General features: G+C 37.8%; 1 protein-coding gene across 3 annotated transcripts in view; it reads right to left on the bottom strand.

Moving 5' to 3' along the window:
- LOC127454302 (zinc finger protein 385D-like) overlaps positions 1-24,328 on the bottom strand; it is a 141,487-nt gene that overhangs the window by 87,055 nt on the left and 30,104 nt on the right. The window contains exon 1 of one of the 3 annotated variants that reach the window (XM_051721409.1): positions 11,493-11,853. The exons of the other annotated variants lie outside the window; for them this stretch is intronic. The gene's annotated coding sequence lies outside the window, so the exon portion shown is untranslated. Of the gene's footprint in view, positions 1-11,492; positions 11,854-24,328 lie in introns of those variants that run through there. 3 annotated transcript variants of the gene reach the window in all.

The following is a 24,328-nucleotide window of genomic DNA, read 5'->3' as shown; positions in this document are numbered from 1 at the left end:
CATCACAGGAACTGCGCTTGGATGGTTTGAATCATATCTCACTGGCAGACCATTTAAGGTCTCCAGGAGAGGAGAGTTGTCCAAGACACACCAGCTGACCACTGGGGTTCCTCAAGGATCAGTGCTTGGACCCCTCCTCTTCTCGATGTACACAACATCACTCGGACCGGACATTGAGGCACATGGCTTTTCCTACCACTGCCAAGCAGATGATACGCAGCTCTACCTGTCATTCCAGCCTGATGACCCTACTGTCTCAGCTCGTATCTCTGCTTTCCCCTCTGACATTTCGGCCTGGATGAAGGAACGACACCTTTAGCTCAACCTTGCCAAGACAGAACTCCTCATGATCCCAGCCAACCCATCTGTTGACCACAACCTAACTATTCATCTTACCAACTTAATTTCACTGCTCACATCTCATCACCCACCCGGTCTCGCAGATTTGCACTTTACAACATCAGGAAAATCAGACCTTTCCTGTCTGAATACGCTACACAGATCCTGGTCCAAGCTCTGGTCATTTCAAGACTGGACTACTGCAATTCTCTGTTGGCTGGCCTTCCAGCTAACACAATTAAGCTACTGCAGATGGTCCAGAATGCCAAAAAAGGGCTCATGTCACCCACTCTTGATTTCACTCAACTGGTTACCTGTAGCCACCCACATCAAGTTCAAGGATTTGACTCTGGCTTTCAGGACAGCCAGTGGAACCACAACTTCTACAATTCACTTATTCGGGTCTATGCTCCAACTCGCTCTCTACGGTCTATGAATGAGCGACGCCTGGTGGTCCCATCACAAAAAGGCTCAAAGTCTATTTCACGATCGTTCACTTTCTCTGCTCCTCTGTGGTGGAATGAACTTCCAACCTCCACACAATCTGCTGTTACCTTCTCAATATTCAAGAACCAGCTGAAAACACAACTGTTCCGCAAGCACTTAACCAAAGCAACACTAATTGCACTTACTACTGCACTTAACCTGCACTTAATGTAAAAAAAAATATAAAAAAAACTTGTCTGTCTCTTTCCTCCGTGCTAGCATCTCCAGCCACTGTGAGAGCTTGGCAGTCCTATACTGAAAATGTTGTTAAACTTTGTATGACAAATTGCTTGCTATGTGCCTCATTTGTAAGTCGCTTTGGATAAAGCATCTGCTAAATGACTAAATATAAATGTAAATAAACCCCTTTTATTAAAAGCAGATTTTCAGTGAGGTAACTACTGCGATATGGATCACGTTTCTCCGCTCATAGATCCTCATTGTGCTAACAAAACATACATTAAACACGCTACAACAATCTTTTTCTGTCTCATGCTGGTACTCTCTCATGCCTTATTTTTTAATAAGATTTTGCTGTGTGTAAATAGTGGTATGTGCTGAAACAAGTTAGTTATTTATTTGGGCTCAGAGATGCGTTTTGTTTTCAACATCAGCCACAAGAAAGATTTTATTAAAGTGCTAGCAAAATCTAGGCAATTCACTGATATTTAACAAACTGTGATAAATCAAATCAAACCACATTGGTGGGCTCGTTTGATTTAAACACCAACCACCTAGAAAACCACCTATCAGCTGCTTAATAATGTGCTAAAACCATATGCACAGAAAACCGTAGCAACTTTTGCACAGGCAAACACCACTCACATTCTCTTCAGAAAATATAAACATATAGTTATGTTTACAGTTCTGAATTAAATTAAAACTATTTATTGTAACCATTATAAATGATACATTTCAGACAATTAAATGATAAATAAACATGCTGAGCATCTGTGGTAAAAGAGTATGTTAATTTTCTATTTATTTAAATTATAGCTGCACTGTCACCATTACGCAAGAAACACTATTTCCTTTCATGGCGAATTCTCAGGACACAGGGAAAAATACATTCTACAGAATGGGTTCCCAGCCTGAACAGCTGAAAATTAAATTCTTATGCTGGCCTGACATCATCGCAACTCTAGCATGTTCACTCAGGGGCCGCACCAGATGTCAAACGGAAAAATAAGCCCCTTTGGCAACAGCAGAGCCTAATGTAAAGATATTTCAGTTAAAATGCTGTGTATTCTCTGTGTTTCAGAGTTGAACTTTTACATTGTGAACTACTGCTTTGTTCTTGTAAATCCTGACTTCCAAACACATTAAAGCAATGCAATTAAAGGGATAGTTTGCCCAAAAATGAAAATTCTGTCATCATTTATTCACCCTCATTTACATTCTAAAAAAGAGAAGCCTCGGTCACCATTCACTTTCACTGCATATTTTTTCCATACAATGAAAGTAAATGGTGACTGAGGCTAACATTCTGTTTAATCTCTTTTTGTGTTCCATGGAAGAAAGAAAGTCATACATGTTGTAAACAACATTAGGGTGAGTAAATGATGACATAATTGTCATTTTTGAGTGAAATATCCCTGGAAGTAGAAAAGGAGCCATTCATACAAAATGCGTTCTTGTGTTATAATCTAGATGGAGCGTAATGGAACTGAGCAAAATGTGCATTTATAGACGCTTTAACTTTCACACACTGTTGCTAATGAACACGCTCAATACACTTGGATGTTAATCCCGCCCCCAGATTCATCTGATTGGTTCACTGATATAAAAGTAACATTGATTCGCTGAGGTTGAACCATTGGGTGATGTGCGCATTTTTTTTTTCTGTTAAAAGAGCTGTCAAATTAATGCAATATTCTGTGTTCAACACAAGTTAAGATCAATCGATAGCATTTGTGGCATTATGTTGATTACCATAAAAATAATTTGGACTTGTCCCTCTTTTTCTTTAAAAAATGCAAAAATCTCGGTTACATTAAGGCACGTATAGTGGAAGTGAATGGGGCCAATCCGTAAATGTTAAAATACTCACTGTTTCAAAAGTATAGCCACAAGACGTAAACAATACGCGTGTTAACATGATTTTGCTGTGATAAAATCATTTGCTAACCTTTTCTGTGTAAACTTCGTTGTCATGATGATGTAACGCTATAAACCCTAAAATGACTGTAAAAATTACAATTTAAACAACATTACAGCTCAAATAATACACAAGTTTTAACAAAATAATTAATGTAAGTGCTTTTATAAAATTATAAGATTCACATTCTGTCTTTAAACTCTCCAAAAATTGGCCCCCATTGACTTCTATTGTAAGTGCCTCACTGTAACCCAGATATTTGCTTTTTTTAAAGAAACGGTTGGACGAGTCGAAATAATTTTTTGTGGTAATCAGCATTATGCCACAAATGCTGTTTATTCTGCTTAACTTGTATTGAAACTGGAATATTCCTTTACAATCTTAATTTTAAAATCTTAATTTTATGAAAAAAAAAAATAGCCTTTTAAAAATGTAAGCATGTCCTCTGACCTGTACATAAATTCCATAAAGGAGCACAACAGTGCTTGCCCACTTCTTAAGTCATTTTGGTTCCAGAAGTATTTTTTCCCATTCATTTTTTCCATAGGGATTTCATAAAATCCTTCATAAAAGAGTTGTAAGCCATGACCCAAACCAACCAGCTCTGAAGAGAATTACAATATTACAAACTTTGATTTGAAGCAAAAAAGTAGTTGAAAATCAGACAAAAAGACAAAGGTGCATTCTTAATGAATGAATTAACTACAATCTCATGAAGCATTGTAACTGACTTGCTAATCAATTCAAAACAATGGAAATGTACAAAAGTACTGATTTTTAAGGAATACAATTTTCTTTGATATTTTGCCATATAAAAGTCATTCTACTCTAAAAACATGCATTCAATTTCAGCTTTGTTCAGACTGTTAGTCCAAATCCGATCATATTTAGCATCTCTGAATGGCACAAAATCACATGAAATACAATTTTTACAAATCCGTTTCAAGCTACATTCATATGTGGTTTGAAATCCTATTCAAATCACATTTCTGGAAATCCGTTTCAGTCTGACCGCTCTGATCAGACCTCAAGTGGCTTTTTTTGCTGTATATCACTTTCTCACGCTATGTAAAGGCAAGTTTGCAGGAAACATGCAGGAAGTGGTGGCAGAAAAAAATGAAATGTAATAGCGAATGTTCCCGCGTGTATTCTGAAGTCCGACAGCAACATTGTTCCATCAAAGGTGGCTACCATACGAGTCCACCACTCACTGCTAGTCTGTCGGGACCTCACACACCTCTTTTAACTGTGATACCAGTGGAGACAGCAGTATGAAATAAAGCGGCGCATGCCAGCCCCGCTGCCTCATTAGACCAGTCCAGCACCACGGCTACACATTGCCATGTTACAGTATATGCTAAAATCTTTATTCCATTCCACTCTGGTTTTTTGGGGGGTTTTTTGCATACCGATGCAGATTAAGATGGGATACACAAATCGGATCTGATGAGTTGCGAGAGACAATCATGAGGATCTGATAAAAAAATCGGATTTGGACTGACAGTCTGAACATAGCTTAAATGCTCATGTAGTTACTAATAAAGTAACAGTTACAAATAGTAAGATATGCCTACACCAATCAGTAAGCTATACAATCAGTTTCTCAAGCAGGGTGAGATATAAACAAAATATGACCAATGATAGTTTACCCAAAATTCTGTTATCTTACCCTCAAATAATTCCAAACTCCTATTATTTTTTCTTCAGTGACTCATGTGCTATTTCCATTTTTTCTAAAGTCATACAATAGCTCTGTGTGAGAAACAAACCAAAATTGCTGAGGTGTATCCTTTGAGACACAAAACTTTTTTTCATGCAGGGGCACTTTAAGGCTCTAAAAACTGAATCCTCCATTTATCCCCAAAACATCCCCTCTGGATGTTTTATATCTGATTGTAGACATTTATAAACTGTACAGTAACTTTTAGTAAAAAATGGATAATTTCAATGATTCGTTCCTGTGGATGTAACCCCACCACAGCAGTATCTATACAGGCATTTCTCAACTCCTCATCCAGTGCAGAGAAAAGTAACAGGCGCCACGGACAGCACCGTCAAGCTGCTGTTTTGTAGCTGTATGGATCTTTTCACAATAATTTAGTCGATTAATGATTAAAAACATATATATATATATATATATATATATATATATATATATATATATATATATAAAAAAAGACAATTGCAGGGACTCATACCTGTGGATGGAAACCCTCTGCACCAGTTTTTAAACTCCTCATTCAGAAAATAATAAACAACTGTGATTGGACCATTCTGACCAGCGCAGAGAAAAGTAACAGATGCCACGTGCACTGTATTGTGAACTTGCGAGATATGAACTGACCTAAGGGAATTCAAAATTGTCGTTTCGTGTTGTTCAGTTGCATATATCTTCAAATTTTAATTTTGAATATGAAGAATTTACAGAGGTCCGGACTTCTGTGACCTCATAGCTGGTTACGGCCATGGTGGAGTGGTGATAATTTCACCTGAGCAGAGGGAGCCTTTTTTAAAGATTCCACTCCGCTTGCTCAAGCCGCTCGGTGCCGCTCGCTCAACCCAGAATGCGCTTCGTGATATGCTGGTTTGGGAACCTGCGAAATAAGCAATAGGCTTGAGGTTATGGAGATCAAACATTGTTTTAGTGAAGTTTCAAACCTTATAGCCTAAATAAATGCAAAGTATACAAATCAAAGTTAAGAATGAGGAAATCGAAAGGGAGTGTGGAGAGACTGTGAGAATTAGCTTTTGGAATGCGTCACATTGCCAGAGAGTAGGAGCATGTGCTAAGCAAACACAGCAGTGCAGCAAAAGTTGAGCTAGTAGGCTACACTACTATTCGATAATAAATTAATAGATAAGTAGATAGTAAGGTATCTTGTTATTTTGCAATCATGTCAGTGCAGCTGCCAGCTAGATGCAGGCCCGGTTCTGCAGGGTTGTGAACGTTAGAGCACCCTCAATTGAATATGTTAGCTTAATAATACTGTATATTGGCAAAGCATACAGCTGCGCTCAAAGGTTTGCATACCCTGGCAGAAATTGTGACATTTTGGCATTGATTTTGAAAATATGACTGATCATGCAAAAAAAACTATCTTTTATTTAAGGATAGTGATCATATGAAGCCATTTATCATCACATAGTTGTTTGGCTCCTTTTTAAATCTTAATGATAACAGAAATCACCCAAATGGCCCTGATCAAAAGTTTACATACCCCTGAATGTTTGGCCTTGTTACAGACACACAAGGTAACACACACAGGTTTAAATGGCAATTAAAGGTTAATTTCCCACACCTGTGGCTTTTTAAATTGTAATTAGTGTCTGTATATAAATAGTCAATGAGTTTGTTAGCTCTCACGTGGATGCACTGAGCAGGCTAGATACTGAGCCATGGGGAGCAGAAAAGAAATGTCAAAAGACCTGCGTAACAAGGTAATGGAACTTTATAAAGATGGAAAAGGATATAAAAAGATATTCAAAGCTTTGAAAATGCCAGTCAGTACTGTTCAATCAATTATTAAGAAGTGGAAAATTCAGGGATCTCGTGATACCAAGCCAAGGTCAGGTAGACCAAGAAAGATTTCAGCCACAACTGCAAGAAGAATTGTTCAGGATACAAAGAAAAACCCATAGGTAACCTCAGGAGAAATACAGGCTGCTCTGGAAAAAGGAGCATAATATGACGATACTTGAAAAGTGAGCTGCATGGTCGAGTTGCCAGAAAGAAGCCTTTACTGCGCCAATGCCACAAAAAAGCCCGGTTACAATATGCCCGACAACACCTTGACACGCCTCACAGCTTCTGGCACACTGTAATTTGGAGTGACAAGACCAAAATAAAGCTTTATGGTCACAACCATAAGTGCTATGTTTGGAGAGGGGTCAACAAGGTCTATAATGAAAAGAAAACCATCCCCACTGTGAAGCATGGTGGTGGCTCACTGATGTTTTGGGGGTGTGTGAGCTCTAAAGGCACAGGGAATCTTGTGAAAATTGATGGCAAGATGAATGCAGCATGTTATCAGAAAATACTGGCAGACAATTTGCATTCTTCTGCATGAAAGCTGCGCATGGGACGCTCTTGGACTTTCCAGCACGACAATGAACCTAAGCACAAGGCTAAGTTGACCCTCCAGTGGTTACAGCAGAAAAAGGTGAAGGTTCTGGAGTGGCCATCACAGTCTCCTGACCTTAATATCATCGAGCCACTCTGGGGAGATCTCAAACATGTAGTTCATGCAAGACGACCAAAGACTTTGCACGACCTGGAGGCATTTTGCCAAGATGAATGGGCAGCTATACCACCTGCAAGAATTTGGGGCCTCATAGACAACTATTACAAAAGACTGCACACTGTCATTGATGCTAAAGGGGGCAATACACAGTATTAAGAACTAAGGGTATGCAGACATTTGAACAGGGGTCATTTCATTTTTTTCTTTGTTGCCATGTTTTGTTTTATGATTATGCCATTCTGTTATAACCTACAGTTGAATATGAATCCCATAAGAAATAAAATAAATGTGTTTTGCCTGCTCACTCGTGTTTTCTTTAAAAATTTTACAATATTATAAATTCTCCAAGGGTATGCAAACTTTTGAGCACAACTGTATTTCCTTGAATCCCGGTGAACACACACAAAATCCCTGCATCAAAACTAATAAACATGTATGATCTTGCAGATCAGTGTGTCTTAATTTGCAGGCGTAGCATTCTGCTTTCATGCTTTCATTGTACAATTGAGCAGTTGATTGGTAAAGATTTTCTCTCTCGCATTGAGAATTTAATAATGGAATTATCTCACTTAATCGACCACCTGTTGCTTTTGATGTCTGCTTCAGGATAAAGTGCACATAACTACTGGTCTGTTTCCCAAAGCCAAATCCACACCTTAATGATAAGTGAAATATAAAAAACTGACTCTAGATTAGTGGTTGTGGATAGCATTTTCCAACACAGCTTGCTGCATTCATGCGCAGAGAAAAATCCATAAATGTGTGTCCATTAGAAAAAAACAACTTTGCTTAAACGAAGGCAGTGTAATTCGTAACTTAAATAATTTTTATGTGTTTCAGGATCATTAAACATGATTTCATCTAATATATACAGTATATATTGGACAAAATCTTACTTTATGCAGGATTATTATTTTTTATTTGTTAAATCCAAGGTTAAACCCTGCTTTACATAGAAAGAGTGCATGCACAACACATGATCTTTTGATGCATATAAAGTCCAGATTCACTTTATGCTGCTTTAAAAATATTAAGGAAAAACAAAGGGGGCACATGGTATCTACTAATATAATAATTATTATATAATTAACCACAGTCCTTTACATTGCATACAATTCGTACATATAAAATTGTTGGGAATTTTAATCAAGCAACAATACTGAAAAAGAGAAAAACATTCACTGCTAATTTCTGGATAACTTAATACACACTTTACAGCTGAACACAAAATTAGGATGAGAAATTGCTCATTTTAATTTACAGACCTAAAGTCTGATAGCATTAAATAAGTAACCTATTAATGTATCAAATCTACAGAAGCCTAATAATCATTCCATGGAGACAACTGAAGAACAATTATGAATTTCACTTGTACCTGTATTTCCTGATACCAGTCCATGTTTTTGTTACTGCCATAAACGACTCGAACAAACTTTATAGTTGAAAAGATTGTGTTTTTCTGGGTCGGTTGTGTCCCTCAGATCCAGTTTAATCTGAAAAACGGGAATTTGCACGAATGCGAGTTTCTGCGCCAGCACATATATGTTTTATCACTTGTGGAGGCATGTTTGATAACTTATTTAAAGTAAATAAAGGTAATTTAGAACTGAAAATGTTATGGCATTATTTGAAGATGTTCAATGGCATATGTGCTAACAGAGAAATATTTGACCGATTGCAAATGATAATGAAGGTCTGGTAGACCGATTATCTAACAGCCGTTGTAAACCAGGCGAGGTTTTATTATATACTAAAACACAACAATACATAATTTCAGAAGTGTACATTACTAAGCATTTGATTATTTAATAAATGTCGGCCTATAACCTATATTTCACCCAGAGGGGCACCTCAGCCCATGTGGGCAAAGGGGCAGTTGCTTGGGTGTGTATGTGTGTGCCTGGAAACAAGTATACTACAGAGAAATTTCATGTCGGAGCGAAATTTGAGTAAACTTTTTTTTTAACGGTGAGTGTGAGCAGTACTTGAGCAGAGTCACATGTCCACTTGGGCCTTGAGTGGCTGATCGGAGCGCACACGCATGGAGCGGATTATTGAGCGTCACACACCGCTCCACTTCGCTCACATGCTCTGCACTAGACAGACGTCTTTGACCATTGTTATGTATCTCACGCCTCTTTTAAAAAACGTGGTGTCAAAATACAACTCTGAAAAGGAGATGCAATTTTCTGTCATTCAGCTGCTGCCTCTTGTTTTTTGAGCACAAACTGCTCAACAAACTGTTATTTCGCCAATCTGCACTATTTTGATTTGTTTATGTATGTAAACATGCACTAGATGGCTGTCTTTGACCATTTTGATGCGTTCCCAGCAATAGTGCATGATGATACTGTATGTGTGTGCATCTTCATTTTGCTTTGGACTACGTATATGCATTTTCTTTTGGCTCATATCAGTGTGGATTGGTAGTGAACCAGTCATAATACGATACAAGCTTTGCAAGGGGATTGTTATTGAAGGATGGAACAGTTAAAAACTCTACTGGACCCGAGCAAAACTGTGAGTAAACAGTTTCATTAAAATATTTCAAATTTCATGACTGTTTGATAGTTAATGGCGCTGCTGTGCTTACAGTGTGCGTTATGTGTAAACCTTGCAACTTAGTTTTATAATGTTGTGGAGCTGCTCATTCTCTTCCGATTGAGTTTCAAATATGGCTGTATTTGAGGGGCTGCACGATGTTAACCAGTCATAACAGTGGGTGTTTACGTTGAAGTTTTAAGATGCCGCTTAGGCCAAAACCAAACGTTTCAGACAGAGGGCTAAAAACAGGGTGGAAAATGATCATATATTACTAAATTATGACTGTTTTGGTGCAAAAAAATGTAACATTATCAGTGGACCTCAGGGAAGATAATAAAAAAGACTATGTCACAATATATTTTACATGTATTGCTAAATATTCAGATATATTCAAATACATCGATGTATCGAATAAATACTTGATTGTGTCTTTCACAGTAGGTCATGGAAGTGGGCGATCGCTGCAAAGATTTTTTGCCGTGTTCATCTGATTGGTGGATTTTCTTTTTTCTATGAAGTTGAAATAATGCAGAATGATGGCTTGAATAAATGCATATACCATCGATCAACAACCTCGGAACTCACAGTAGGCCTATCTTTAAAGGTTTATAAGTTATTGTTAAGTTATCGTTAAAAATCAATTCCCCTATAGAATCTGGAATGGTTGCACTTTATAAGAAATTTTTCTACCATCGGATAATTTCAAGCTTGAAGTACCACCTTCCCACTGTTCCAACTTTATCATTTTATCGACCATGGAAGACGGGAGGCCTACCTCTTGAAACAGTCTTCGAGTTGGGAGCACATTTATGAAGCCTTAAAATGCTTAAAATCAGCAGATGAACTGATGCGAACTCCAACCATAAGACATGGGATACTTCATATGCCATTGCCTGAACCTTGGACTTAGGATAGATCTCAATGAAATGACCGGCCGGTTGAACTGCAAAGCACCTCACTGATCTCGACCAGCGTCACCTTGGTCTAATGATGGACTACACTCTTAAAATGGAATACAAAGACTATCAATAAACTGCCAACAAAAGCCTTCATCAGCCAACTAACAAAGGACAATGCATATATGTGAATTTCTGCAGTTAATCCAGGATGAACTTCAAAGACATTAGTTATTAATCTTACAGTTCATTCAAAATCTTTGTTTAAACACTGGCCCTTAACACTTACTTAGTTTACACATTTTAAATCATGGCTTGCACTGCACACAAATAACTAATATTGGCATTATATTCATGCTGGTTAGCCAGAGGGGAACTGGCCCCCACAGTAAGCCTGGTTTCTCCCAAGGTTATTTTTCTCCATTAACCAACATCTTATGGAGTTTTGTGTTCCTTGCCACAGTCACCTTCAGCTTGCTCACTGGTGTTCTAAATACAATTATTATTTAATTACTTATTTTTATACACAATTTACAATCATATTTAATCAAACTACACAATGATGACTCTAAGACTTTATAGATATTACGGTGAAAAAGACCTCCACAGCAGGAGGACACAGGAGAGCGGTTTTCTCACAAGTAAGGCTTTAATATACTCCAGCGCTTTACAGCTTCACAATGACTCAGCAGCTACACAATAATAACTCTTCAGCTTCACAATAATAATTAATCAGTTTCACAACAATAGCTCATCAGCTCCACAATAAGGTTTTTGCCCTTGACTCTCTCCCCGTCTGCTGGTGGCGTGGCAGCTTATATGCCGCTCTCCCCATGCTCACTGAAACAGGTGTTAGACATAATTTAGCTCAGGTGTCAGCGCCCTTACCCCTTTCTCTCTCCCCGGATGGATGCTAGACCATGCCCTCGCTGCCACATATCCCCACCGCCCGACTCAGGCTGTGGAGCCATCTGGATTGTCTACCACTTCCCCCCACCATTTCTGGAAAGGAAGTCGGCGACAGCCATCTGCACCCTCGGTCTGTGGACCACCTTGAATTTAAAGAGCTGGAGAGCCAGATACCACCAGGTGATCCGCGCATTGGTATCCTCCATGTGGTGGAGCCATTGGAGTTGGGCGTGATCTGAGCAGAAGGTGAAGGCCCATCCCAGCAGGTAGTAACGGAGAGTGAGGGCTGCCCACTTGATGTTTAGACACTCCTTTTCCACGGTGCTGTACTTTGTTTCCCTCAAGGAGAGCTTGCGGCTGATGTACAGCACGGGGCGCTCCTCCCCCTCCACCACCTGCAAGAGTACAGCCCCCAGCCCCCTGTCTGAAGAGTCTGTCTACAATACAAAAGGGAGAGAGAAATTAGGTGCATGTAAAAGTGGCCCCCCGCAAAGTGCGGCTTTAACCTGCGTAAACACCTGTTAGCACTGCTCCGTCCACTGGACTGGGTCTGGAGCTCCCTTTTTAGTGAGATCAGTCAGCAGGCTGGTGACATCTGAATAGTTAGGCACAAATCTCCTATAACAGCTAGCCAGCCCTAGGAACTGTCTCACCCCCTTTTTGGCCTTGGGTCTCGGGCAGGTCGCAATCGCTGTCATCTTGTCAATTTGGGGACGCACCTGCCCATGGCCCAAGTGGAACCCCAGATACCATACCTCCACCCGCCCAGTTGCGCGCTTCTTAGGGTTTGCTGTGAGCTCTGCCCGTCGCAGCGACCTCAGAACCACCCTCAGATGCTGCATATGCCACTGCCAATCATTGCTATAAATGATGATATCATCCAAATAGGCAGCGGTGTAAGCAGAATGCGGTCTGAGGATTCGGTCCATGAGGTGCTGAAACGTGGCCAGAGCCCCAAACAAACCGAACGGAAGTGTCACAAATTGGTGTAATCCCAACAGTGTGGAGAGTGCCGTTTTTTCACGGGAAATTGATGTCAAGGGGATCTGCCAATAACCCTTTGTCAATTCCAGTGTCGAGTAAAAACGAGCAGTGCCTAACCGATCGAGCAACTCATCAATACGAGGCATTGGGTGGGCATCAAATTTAGACACTGCGTTGACTTTTCTATAATCCACATAGAACCCCACTCGTACTGCTTTCTCTCTCCCCAGATGGATGCTCAATCACGCCCCCACTGCCACATACGGTTTCATTTTCTGTTAATGCATGATTTTCTGTAAAGCTGCTTTGAAACTATGTGTGTTGTGAAAGGCACTATACAAATAAAAATGACTTGACTTGACTTGTCCTGACGGACATCGATATTCATCATCTCACCGTTTTACTTATTAGTGTAGATGGTAACGCAAAACAAATTGGACAGTAATACAACAAATTCAATCATCTAAAACAGTTCTGAACACCATCAGGCTCTTATTTCTTTCGTTCTTTCTTTCCATACTTATAAGTAACAACTGTCTTGCTACTTGAGTTTAGCCAATCAGACATTAATTGGGGGTTTGGCAGCCAGTGAGTTTTTGTAAACATGAATCAGTAGAGCCGCGTGGTGACGGATCGGAAAGTACAGCTGAAGCCGATCTTGCCATAGGAGGCCATCGATTTCTGCCAGAGCTTCTTAAGCCTTCAGCACGGCGGGTCAATATGGATTTGATATACGTGAGCTTAAAACGAGTCAGGCTTGGTGAAAACATACAACCGCAAAGAAACTGTGCAGCTGATTCAGCAGAGAGAAAATTAAAATGACAAAGGTGACTGTGGGATGCAGATATTGACAGGAACAGTGTTTGCAGAGTTTGTCTTGCTGATAATGTCCATGCCGCTGGAAATAACACGGCCTTGCGAAACTCCTGCAGGGACCAAAACATTGTCTGTAATCACATTTTCTGGGAGCAAGCGAAAGAGAGAGAGAGGGAAGATGTTTGCATGAGTCAGATTAATAGAAGCCTGTGGATAAACACAGCCAGGGGAGAGCCTGAATCGCAAAGAGCTTTAAGCACGATACTGAAGAGGGACCATACAGGTCTTTTCTGTTATATGCAGTACATTTACATGTCCCCATCATATGTCATAATATATTGGATAATATAGCGCAGTAACATTATCGCGCAGTAACATATATCGCGCAGGAAACTCCATCCACTGTGAACTAGCACAGGTCCAAAAACGTAAAAAAAACGTTAATAAATAAGGCTGGGTATAGAAATGCATCAATTCTTCGAATACAAACTCTTCAGACATGTTTAGTCATTTCTGTTCTCTGTTTTGTGTGCAGCTGTGTTGTGTTCTGTTGTCACTATCGCTGTGGCAAACCTGTTTTTAGATAAATTCGTTTTCGCTTGAACGCTCCATGTCACAATGGGGGCTGCATGAACTTTTGCTCTCGTGCCCTATCATGAACACGCACAGGAGATCAACGGTCAGTGAACATTTTCTCTAAATAATACATTAGATTTCGATTTGTTTCTCACCAAACCTTATTGTATTCTTTCATACCAATCATGAGTCTCATGGAATAATTTATTAGACTTCTGAATTATACTTTTGTGTCCTTTTGAAGCTTGAAGAGGTGGTCACCATAAACTGCCATAAACATTGTATGGCATCACTGAACACAAATGTTTTTCACAGTTTCTCCCTTTGTGTTAAGAAAAAGAAAGAAAGTCATATAGGGTTATAACAACACAGGGGTGAGTAAATAATGACTGAATTTTCATTTTTGGGTGAACTATCCCTTTAAGCTAATTCTCAGTCTCTCACTGAGCGATGGTTAACTTTAGCTCTTAAATTACACTTTTCTCGCAATTGTGTAATTTGTTACATTATATATTAATAAAGTGCATGAGCTTGACCAGACCATAATTCTAAAAGTCTGGTATGGCTTTTCATAGAAATACTACATTAAAATACAATACAAGCATATTCATTTTTTAAAAGTTACTGCATAACAGGAATGACCCACATGAACAGTGATTCTTGTGCATTTCTGATAAGTCTAAAGCCACCCACCTCTTCAATCTGCAATTTAAGGGCAAGTTCATTTCAGACTATTTTGTTCTTAAAACCAGATGGAATACAAAGTGACCATTATATCACATACTTAGATGGCAAACAGCACAGAAGGGACTGCCTGAGTGTCATCAGCACTGATGTTGAGCTTTGGAATGGATTTATGTACTCTCTTAACATGCTGGTCATTCAGATCCATTAAAGAAATCAATTCTGTCTCATGTCATTCCAAACCCATATGACAATCTTTCTTCAGTGGAACACTCTAAAATTAAAAAATAATCCGTGAACTTATAAAATTGAGGAAGACCTTTCCACACAATTACATTTCTGACTATTTAAGACTTCTTTCTAACAAATTGAAGGAATATTCCGTATTCAATACAAGTTAAGCTTGATCAACAGCATCTGAGGCAGAATTTGACTGTTTGACAGTATTATTATTTATTTATTTTTTTGTAGCAAAAATTTCATTTTGTTATGCTTTGTCATAATAAAAATTAGAAGGACTATTAAGATGGATTTGAACTTAGGTCACTTGCACACACAACTGGATCTCGATTTCTGTACATCCGGATGTGGTCAAAATTATTAATGAAGTCCCAAAGCAAATGGCTTAAATTAAATTCCATTTTTACAAATTTAAAGGGATTGTTCCAAAAAATTACAAATCTATTATAAGAAAGAGATGTTATCCTCAGTCACCATTTATTCTCAATGTATGAAAAAAATAATGAAATGAAAATGAATGGTGACTGAGGCTAATATTCTGCTTAACATTTATTGTTTTCTACAGAAGAAAGAAAATTAATCAGGTTTGAAACAACATGAGGGTTAACTAACAGAACTTTCATTATCCCTTTAAATTGTTTGCACGCAATGCCATTAAGTAAGATAAAATGTTCAAAATTGTGTTAATTTTGTCTCATGTTAATTAACCAAATTGAACAAGCAGCAAAATCCTTGTTCATTACATGGAAAAAAGCAAGCCACGATTTCCCTCAAAAATTCTCCTTTTGTGTTCCATGGAACAAAGTAAGTCATACGGGTTTTCAAAACAACATGATTGTCGGTAAGTAATGCAGAATTTTCATTTTTGGATGAACTATCCCTCAAACAATATCAACACAAACCATAGTTACACCATAGGCTTAATTCTGTTTTTCAGGGACCATCTCTAAATTCTTGATGCAGCTCCAGCGTCAAAAGATCTTCCACAGGATATCCTTGTGTCCATAAATTTAGCTGAACTCTATGAAGCTCAAATGCTCAAGGTTATTTAGCGTTTTCTAACTGCTGTCATACAGCCGTTAATGCTGGGAAAGAATGTGCACATCATCAACCTTTGACACTGAAAGTCCAATAAATCCACAAGAAGCCACTGAACCTATGATTGATGATTGAATCCTCCCCAGCTACTGTCACGGTTACAGAACCATGACTTTTATAAAGATGAAACTTTACTTTATGATGTTGTCTGCAAAATGTTCCAATCGGTCAAAAAGATTCAAGCACATGAGTTTGACTTGGTTTGAATCCGTCTAATGTCCTGATTAAATTGTTTATTGACTTATTAACTAAACAGCAAGTTATTACTTTCGTCATGTAAAACTCAAAATGTTACTGTGCTGTGTATATTTAAGGACCGTGAGACTTAAATCGTTTTACTAAATTACTAATGGGTTGTTCATATGACGTGATATACGTTTAGTTATAAGATACACATTCAGAACAGAGTTTTGTCACAATAAAAAGTACTTTAATAGTGCACGACTCTCTCGTTTCGGAAGTAATAATCGCCTTCATTTTTTCACAGGGAAATGTATTTTTAATGATAACCTGTAACCCTTGAATACAGTTCTGGGTCAATTTGACCCATTTAAACTTATAACACCAATTTACATAAACTTAACTTTAATGTGATAGTTCACTCAAAAATGAAAATTCAGTCATTGTTTACTCACCCCTGTGTTGTTATAACCCTATATGACTTTCTTTCTTTTTCTTAACACAAAAATTTTTTTTGCTCAGTGATGTCATACAGTGGCAGTTTATGGTGACCACCTCATCAAGTTTCAAAAGAACATAAAATTATAATTCCGAAGTCTAATAAATTATTCCATGAGACTCATGATTGTTATGAAAGAATACGATAAGGTTTGGTGAGAAACAAACTGAAATCTAATGTATTATTTAGTGAAAATATTCACTGACTGTTGATCTCTTGTGCGTGTTGATGATAGAAATGCATCAATTCTTCGAGTACAAACTCTTCAGACATGTTTATTAAGTTCTGTTCTCTGTTTTTTTGTGCAGCTGTGTTGTGTTCTGTTGTCACTATTGCTGTGGCGGACCTGTTTTTAGATAAACAAACATGTTTTCGCTTGAACGCCCCAATGTTGCGAGGGGGCTGCATGAACTTTCATAACAATCATTAGATTCATGGAATAATTTATTATACTTCTGAATTGAAGAAGTGGTCACCATAAACTGCCACAGTATGACATCACTGAGCAGAAAATCACTTTGAACATTTTATAAATATTACATTTGCAAATTAGTGGAAGATTGGTTATTAATTTTAAAACAGTAGTTGGGGGAAAATTAGCAAATTGTGAATTGATCAACTGTGCCGGGTCAATTTGACCCGCTAAGTGTTACAGTGTTAATTGATCACCAACTGCACGAAATGGTTAAAAACAGACCTACCGTAAGTTCTGAGGATGTTTATCGATGGTATATGCTCCTGTTGAAGCCATCAGTCTGTGTTATTTTTAACTTTATTTTTCAAAAAAGTGCATTTAATAGCTGAATTTGTATTGAATAACTACATTACCCAAAGGGTTGGGGAGTAACGGAATACATGTAACGGGATTACGTATTTAAAATACAATATATAAGTAACTGTATTCCACTACATTTACAATTTAAATCATTGGTAATTAGAATACAGTTACATTCAAAAAGTATTTTGATTACTGAAGAGATTACTTTGCATTTTATTGTCTTTTGTTTCATTTAATATTTAGTCCTTTCAGATGAAAAACATTTATACATATAAATGATGCGATCCAAAGTGCATTTGAACAGCGGTGAAACACTTTCTTATGATGTGTTACATTTATACGAGCACACAGAGAAGTAAGTTTGAAGTAAGTTTGGAGCACAAGAAATAGAAATAAACCTTGTGTAAATTGTTAGCTTTACACTAAGCTAAAATGCTATTTCTAGCCATTTTACATGCACATGTTACCAGGCACGATCATATTTTTTTATCAAGAAAATTCACATTGGATCATAATTAATTTTGTTCTAGTAAGACCTTTGATATTAGGGCAAAAATCATATTCTTGATAATCATATTTGTATTGTTTTCCTGTAAAAATCTTGTTTTTGAAACAACACTGCATAAGATATTAAGGTTTTTCAGAGAATGTATTTTTAACGTGTATTTTGTCTTACTGTACTGGCAGAGTTTTTATAGTCAAAACAAGTGAAAAAAATCTACCAGTGCTGAAGAAGTAATCCAAAGTATTTAGAATACGTTACTGACCTTGAGTAATCTAACGGAATACGTTACAAATGACATTTTACAGCATGTATTCTGTAATCTGTAGTGGAATACATTTCAAAAGTAACCCTCCCAACCCTGATTACCCATGATCCTAAAGGGAAATGATGAATGACGCAACTGTGAATGACGGAATAAAGTCGGTCTCCCCAAACTCTCAAAGTGCTTATATTTTTTCTTAATATCTGATTATTTAGTAATAAAATTAAAATATATTGTTTCTATACTTGTAATCAACAACCAAGTCAATAGTTTTATATGTTTCCATCGTTTTCAATTTGATTACATGATTTGCAATACTTAAAGTGATTGTGCACTGGCAAGAAAAAGTATGTGAACCCTTTGGAATTCGGTGGTTTTCTGCATTAATTGGTCAAATTCTTTTTATCTCATCTTCATCAAAGTCACATGTATATACAAATACAGTGTGCTTAAGCTAACAACACACACAATTCTGTTTGTTTTCCATATAGTAGATTCATGAACAGAGATGTTAACTAGTTAAAATTATTTCTTTAAGTCTTTAGCTGTTATTCTACGTTTCTTTTGACCTCACTGAGCATTCTGTGGTGTGCCCTTTGAGTCATCTTGGCTGGACGGCCACTTCTAGTGAGAGTTGCCACAGTACTAAATCGTCTCCATTTATAGACAGTTTGTCTAACTGTGGACAGATGAATATCTAAGCTCTTCGAGATAACTTGGTAACCATTCCCAGCTTTATGCAAGAAAACAGTTCTTGATCGTAGTTCTTCTGAGATCTCTTTTTTGTGTGGCATGGTCCACATCAGCAGATGCTTCTTGTGAATAGCAAACTCAAAATGTTTGAGTGCTTTTCTAAGTCAAAGTAGCTCTAACCCGCACCTCCAATCTCGTTTCATTATTTTAGTGTTTCCCAATCCTGGTCCTGGAAAACCCCCAACACTGCAAATTGTTCTTGTCTCTCTTATTTAACACACCTGATTCAACTCATTAGATTGTTAGTAGAGGCTCCATGAGCAGAATTGGGTCTGTCAAATAAGTGTGACTTATAAAATGAAACTCCATGACCAGGATTTGGAAACACTGCATTCTTTGAATGCCAGGTTTGCCAACTCCTGACTCTAATTAGCTTTTTTTGACGTCATTAGCCTAGGGATTCACTAACTTTTTCCAACCTACACTGTGAATGTTTGAATGATGTATTCAGTATGTACAAAAACAAAACAATAATTTGTGTGTTATTAGTTAAAACAAATTGTGTTTGTTCATTATTTTAACTAAGATGAAGATCAAACCAGATTTTAAGACAAATTTATATATAAATGCAGGTCATTCCAAAGGCTTCACATACAGTACTTTTTATTGTCACTGTAGTTCATTCCCTCATTGAAGACGTTTAGTGCACAGTCTTGTTCCTTTGTCTTTTAGTTCGATTTTCAAACCGTTTTTTTGCTTTTGTAATGTTTGTAATGTTGTGATTCACATCAGAGCTGGTTGGTTTGGTTTATGGTTTAGAATTATTTTATTAAAGATTCAATCAATCACTATGGAAAAAATGAATGGGAAAAATGGCTACCAAAATGACTGAAAAAGAGGGCGGGCACTGTTGTGCTCTATTAAATAAATAACACTAAAACGTATTACTAACAGGTAGTATCGCTTAGTATATTTGTTAAGTATAGTAAGGACCATAAGGATCATTAATGCAGTCATTAAGGAACTGGAACTGTTAAGTGGAATCAGAATCTGAACCAGAATTGCTAAATACCGTATGATCTTTTGCAGTATCATTCCACTATCCTAACGCAGTGAACGGAGGGAAGAATGAAAGGACAAAAGTTGCACAGGATGCTGGGTGGATGACAGCTGAGAAATGGTCATCACGTTGGGTGGGATACAGGGGGAAGTACGTCCTTGAGGAATTCCAGCAAGATGTTTATTAGGCAGACAAAGATGAGCGCGTGTGATTACCAGTTAGAGTGCTGAATAGAAGAGCCTTGAGTGATGACACACACACACACACACACACACACACATACATGTTTCAATCTAAATGATGCCACTGCCAGATACAAAACACATCCCCTTGCTTTTAGCAAACGGTCACACGCTGCTAGTAAAATAAATCTTTTTTCCATTGATACAATGAAATGAGAGAGTACGCAAGAGAACGGTGAGGTGGAGATGAAAGCAATGAAGCTTTTGTATGATTTAAAGCACACAACAAATAAGAATTTAAATCAGCAGAGGAATATTTTGTTTTAGACCTGGTGACACAATTGATTTATTTGTAGTATTTCCCAACTTCCTCAGGAGACTCATTTGAAAGAAATAGTTCACCCAAAAACCATATTTTACTCACCTTCATGTTGTTTAAAACCCATACTATTTTCTTTCTTCAATGAAAATAAAGATGTAGGCCAAAAATTCTGACCTTCTGTTTTTCATACAAGGAAAGTGGATGGTGATTTAAACTTTAAAGATCAAAGGACAAAAAACAATTAAAGTATCAAGTCGCATTCACACCTACAGCCTTATCCAGAAAATTACCTACAATTTCCAGTTTAGAGGTCATGTGTGAACACAACCCTTTTGAAAATACTGGTAAATTTTGCTCTTGCAGTTTTCCGTAATGCGTAGTTGTATCATTACCCATACATTTCCATACAGATGTGATGTGCGAACAGAGCCATAAGATTACCAGTTTTGGTTCGTACGAGGTCAGGGCACGCTGACATAAAAATGTTCTGACACAGATGACGCAATTACTTTGTATTACACCGGTGACTGGGAAGTAAGAAAAATGTCAACAAACTGGTCAGATAGTGAAACTAGAGCACTTTTCTTTAACTGAGTGGATGAATAAATTTCCCGACAGATGAAAGGAACAGTTAGCGACTTCCCTTGTATTCTCTGATGAACCCATGTTCTTCATGCAGACCTGTGTAGCGAAATATGTATTTATTACTGTGCGTTTCAGCCACAGATAGCATCTCTGCCTTCGGATGTTGTTCAACAGTCTCATTTAAAGTCATCGCATATGGTGTTGTTCAGTCTCATAGACTTAACGGCATTTTGTGCTGATGTGTGAATGGTAGCAAAATGGAAAAAAGATGGAAAGTGGTTTCATGTGTAAACAGCACATGTGGTACATTTACCAGTAAGGACAACCCAATGATTTTCCTGCAATTTACCTGGCAGCATGTATGACAGGGAGTATAAAGTCTTCAGTGACGAGTAGGGCTGGGTATTGAAACAAATTTCGCAATTCAATACAATATCAATTCATATGGGTACATTATGTAAATTATACAGGGGACCTTCTAACTTGGTACATTATGAAATGATTCATTTGACAAATTTATTTCATCAGTAGTTTTTCATCAATTTGGTCACATTTTAGATTTTTAAAAATGCACAAATTCCATGTATTCCATCAATAAATATGATGTCTTACTATAATATATGACAAATTGCATATGTTATATTGCATATGTATTTTGGTACATGTTTATTATTTTCATGCATAATTTGTACAGTTTGCATAATCTTAGCATCTGGAACCTTTTGAATTTGACAGTGAATTTTTACTTTAAGGTACTATGTGAATTTAAACTAAATTTAATTAACACCTATTCTGTCAAAATACTATAGTTACTGTACCTACTGTAAAATCATGATAAATGTAAGCAAGGGTGATGATGTGTAATTTAAGAAAAATGTTATTTTGGGGCATGCAGAGTGTTGATGAGCAGAGCACATCACTTGGGCGAGCTTCTGTGATGTCTCGCGCCACACTCACATGAAAACCAGGCTTCAACTGCACTGCGCAAATCCGTTTAAAGCATATCAAGCGCCAGACGCTAGTTTCGGAACTTGAATCGATCTAAGGATTTAAGAATCTATATCAAGATCGCGATGCATCAGAATAACTGTATTTTTACCCATCCCTATTGATGTGCACACTGAGGAATTTGTGCTCGTAGCTGTTACTACTGCTGATCTCTACTGCACAGCCATCAATGAGAATAGAGGAGTGGTAATAATACAGTTATAATATAGTACTACATATAAGACAGTTTAAATGATACAATTTTCATTTTTGGGTGAACTATCCCTTTAACACATAGATATATACAGTATATACTGTATATAGAGAGAAGGGGAAATAGCAAAGGAAATGAAGTGCACTGTGTAAAAATAAACATGCACTGGATTGATTCAGTGCATTTTCAATTAAATGTTTGCAGTAGCATGCTATTGACGCAGAAGTATAATTCAGGGAATACAGAAGATTAAATTGTCAAAATGGCTCCTCGAGCGCTGTCCTTTTAACACAACAAGTCCCATCAAAGTATATTTGAAAGACAATGAATCCGTGCAAAATGGAAACCCTTGACGTCCATATCCCTTTCTTATTTAAAACTCCTCATCGTCTAGCGCAACTGAGACAAGTTATAGTGAAGTGAAGTTGAAACAGGTGAGGACCTGCTTAAAGTCTGAAGTACAATAATGTCCTGAAGAGCAGGTAAAGAATGATTCATAAGTGAGGCCTCTGAGAATATTTGAATGCAAGACAAGAGACAGACAGACAAAAACAGACAGTTGAAAGGAGATAAACAGAGGGAACGTTTTTGCATGTGTGCTCCACACAATTAAGAGATGAAGAAAATAAGAAGTAAACCCTGCTGCAGCAACATGCCTACTAAATAAATATTTTTTCATCCTTTCATTCTCATTGACCTTTTTGCCTATGTATTTTCAATCACTTTCAACTCCTAATTCATCTACCAATGAATAGCAAAAAACAAAGTTTATCCAATCAGAATTTTTCCTTGATGCTTACAAGCAAAGTGTGACAACTCTTTCACAAATCGCATGCCCAAAGCCATGCTCCTTAGCCGAAGCAGCACGTGAGTCTGAGCTCCACCCCGTCAGGCCTTCAGAATTTCTGCAGAATCCCTCAACACTGCAGTGAATAGGCATCTAAAGTCAGATTGTCAGATTCATCAGCCAATCAGATTGATTCATTTGTTCTTGTGGGTGTGGTCTTTAGGATATGTCCCAGTCCAGGCCTTGTAGCTGGCCTTGAGTGACGCAATCACGCTTTAAGTGATGTACGTAATTTGAAAGCGAAGAGCGCGAGATCTTGCTGACGAGTCGGCTGTCATCACTGCTGGTATTGCCGTTGAGAAAGAGATCCTTATGGATTTAAAAACCTGAGATGTTCTGCATGATTGTGCGATTGATTAAATAAACAGGAAAGGAGGACTAATTTTCACTTCAAGCAAATTGGTAAGTGCTTTTTGCATTGTTATAGCAACATCAGGAGTTTTCTAAGTGTAAATTAGGCTGCTTGAGCATTCAGTGTCGGATCAAGTTTTGAAAAGTAACCGTGTACCCTGACGAAACAAAATTTATTGCAAGCAAAATTGAAATCGCAAATATTATTAGAGAGCTTTTTCTTGGTATTAGACCTCCTTGGTTCTGGCTTTTGTGCATGGACGTGTTTTTAAAATGTCAATTGGTATTATTAGTTGACTGCCACGTAATGTATGATGAGGATACGGCGTCTTATTCATTGTGAAACTGTGTTTTCTTAATGGCATGAATCACACAGAAGGCCTAGACTTAAAATGCACATGCCGCGGCTGGTTCTGGATGTTGTTGTTTTTTAACATTGACAGAGAAAAATCACTGATAAATGACTAAGTTCAGGCATTAAACTCTTAATGGCACAAGCTGATGGGTTCTTTAAACTTGTCTGTTAGCCAATCAGCTCGCTTACCTGTGATATGTCAAGCCAATCGGCTCACACGGCGTGAGCTGATAGGTCCTTTATCGTGTAATCGGGTAGCCAATCTTCATTTAATTTTGCTCAGTTTGCAAGTCGGTTTTACTGCTGTGCGCTGCAAGATTTTTCTCTGAAACCCTCCACCTCCCCAGCTCCACTTGTCTAGATCTGCTACATGGAGATTTTATTTATGTCTAATTGTGAAGCAGCATGTCATACATGCTTGATGCAGCATGCCTTGTGTTTTTCTAATGTGTATGTTCTAGCAGTAGCAAATCTCTGTACTTGCTCTGCAGCAGCAGCGTAGCAGATCTAGTCTGCCAAGACCAATATCTTATCAATATGTCATACCCACATAAACATGCTAAATCTTTTCGAGATTTGTCATGACTTGAATGACAT

This window comes from Myxocyprinus asiaticus, chromosome 16 (genome assembly GCF_019703515.2).
Source record: "Myxocyprinus asiaticus isolate MX2 ecotype Aquarium Trade chromosome 16, UBuf_Myxa_2, whole genome shotgun sequence".
Taxonomy (NCBI): domain Eukaryota; kingdom Metazoa; phylum Chordata; class Actinopteri; order Cypriniformes; family Catostomidae; genus Myxocyprinus; species Myxocyprinus asiaticus.
Note: the sequence above shows the minus strand (reverse complement) of the source record. Positions and strands in the feature narration are given on the sequence as shown.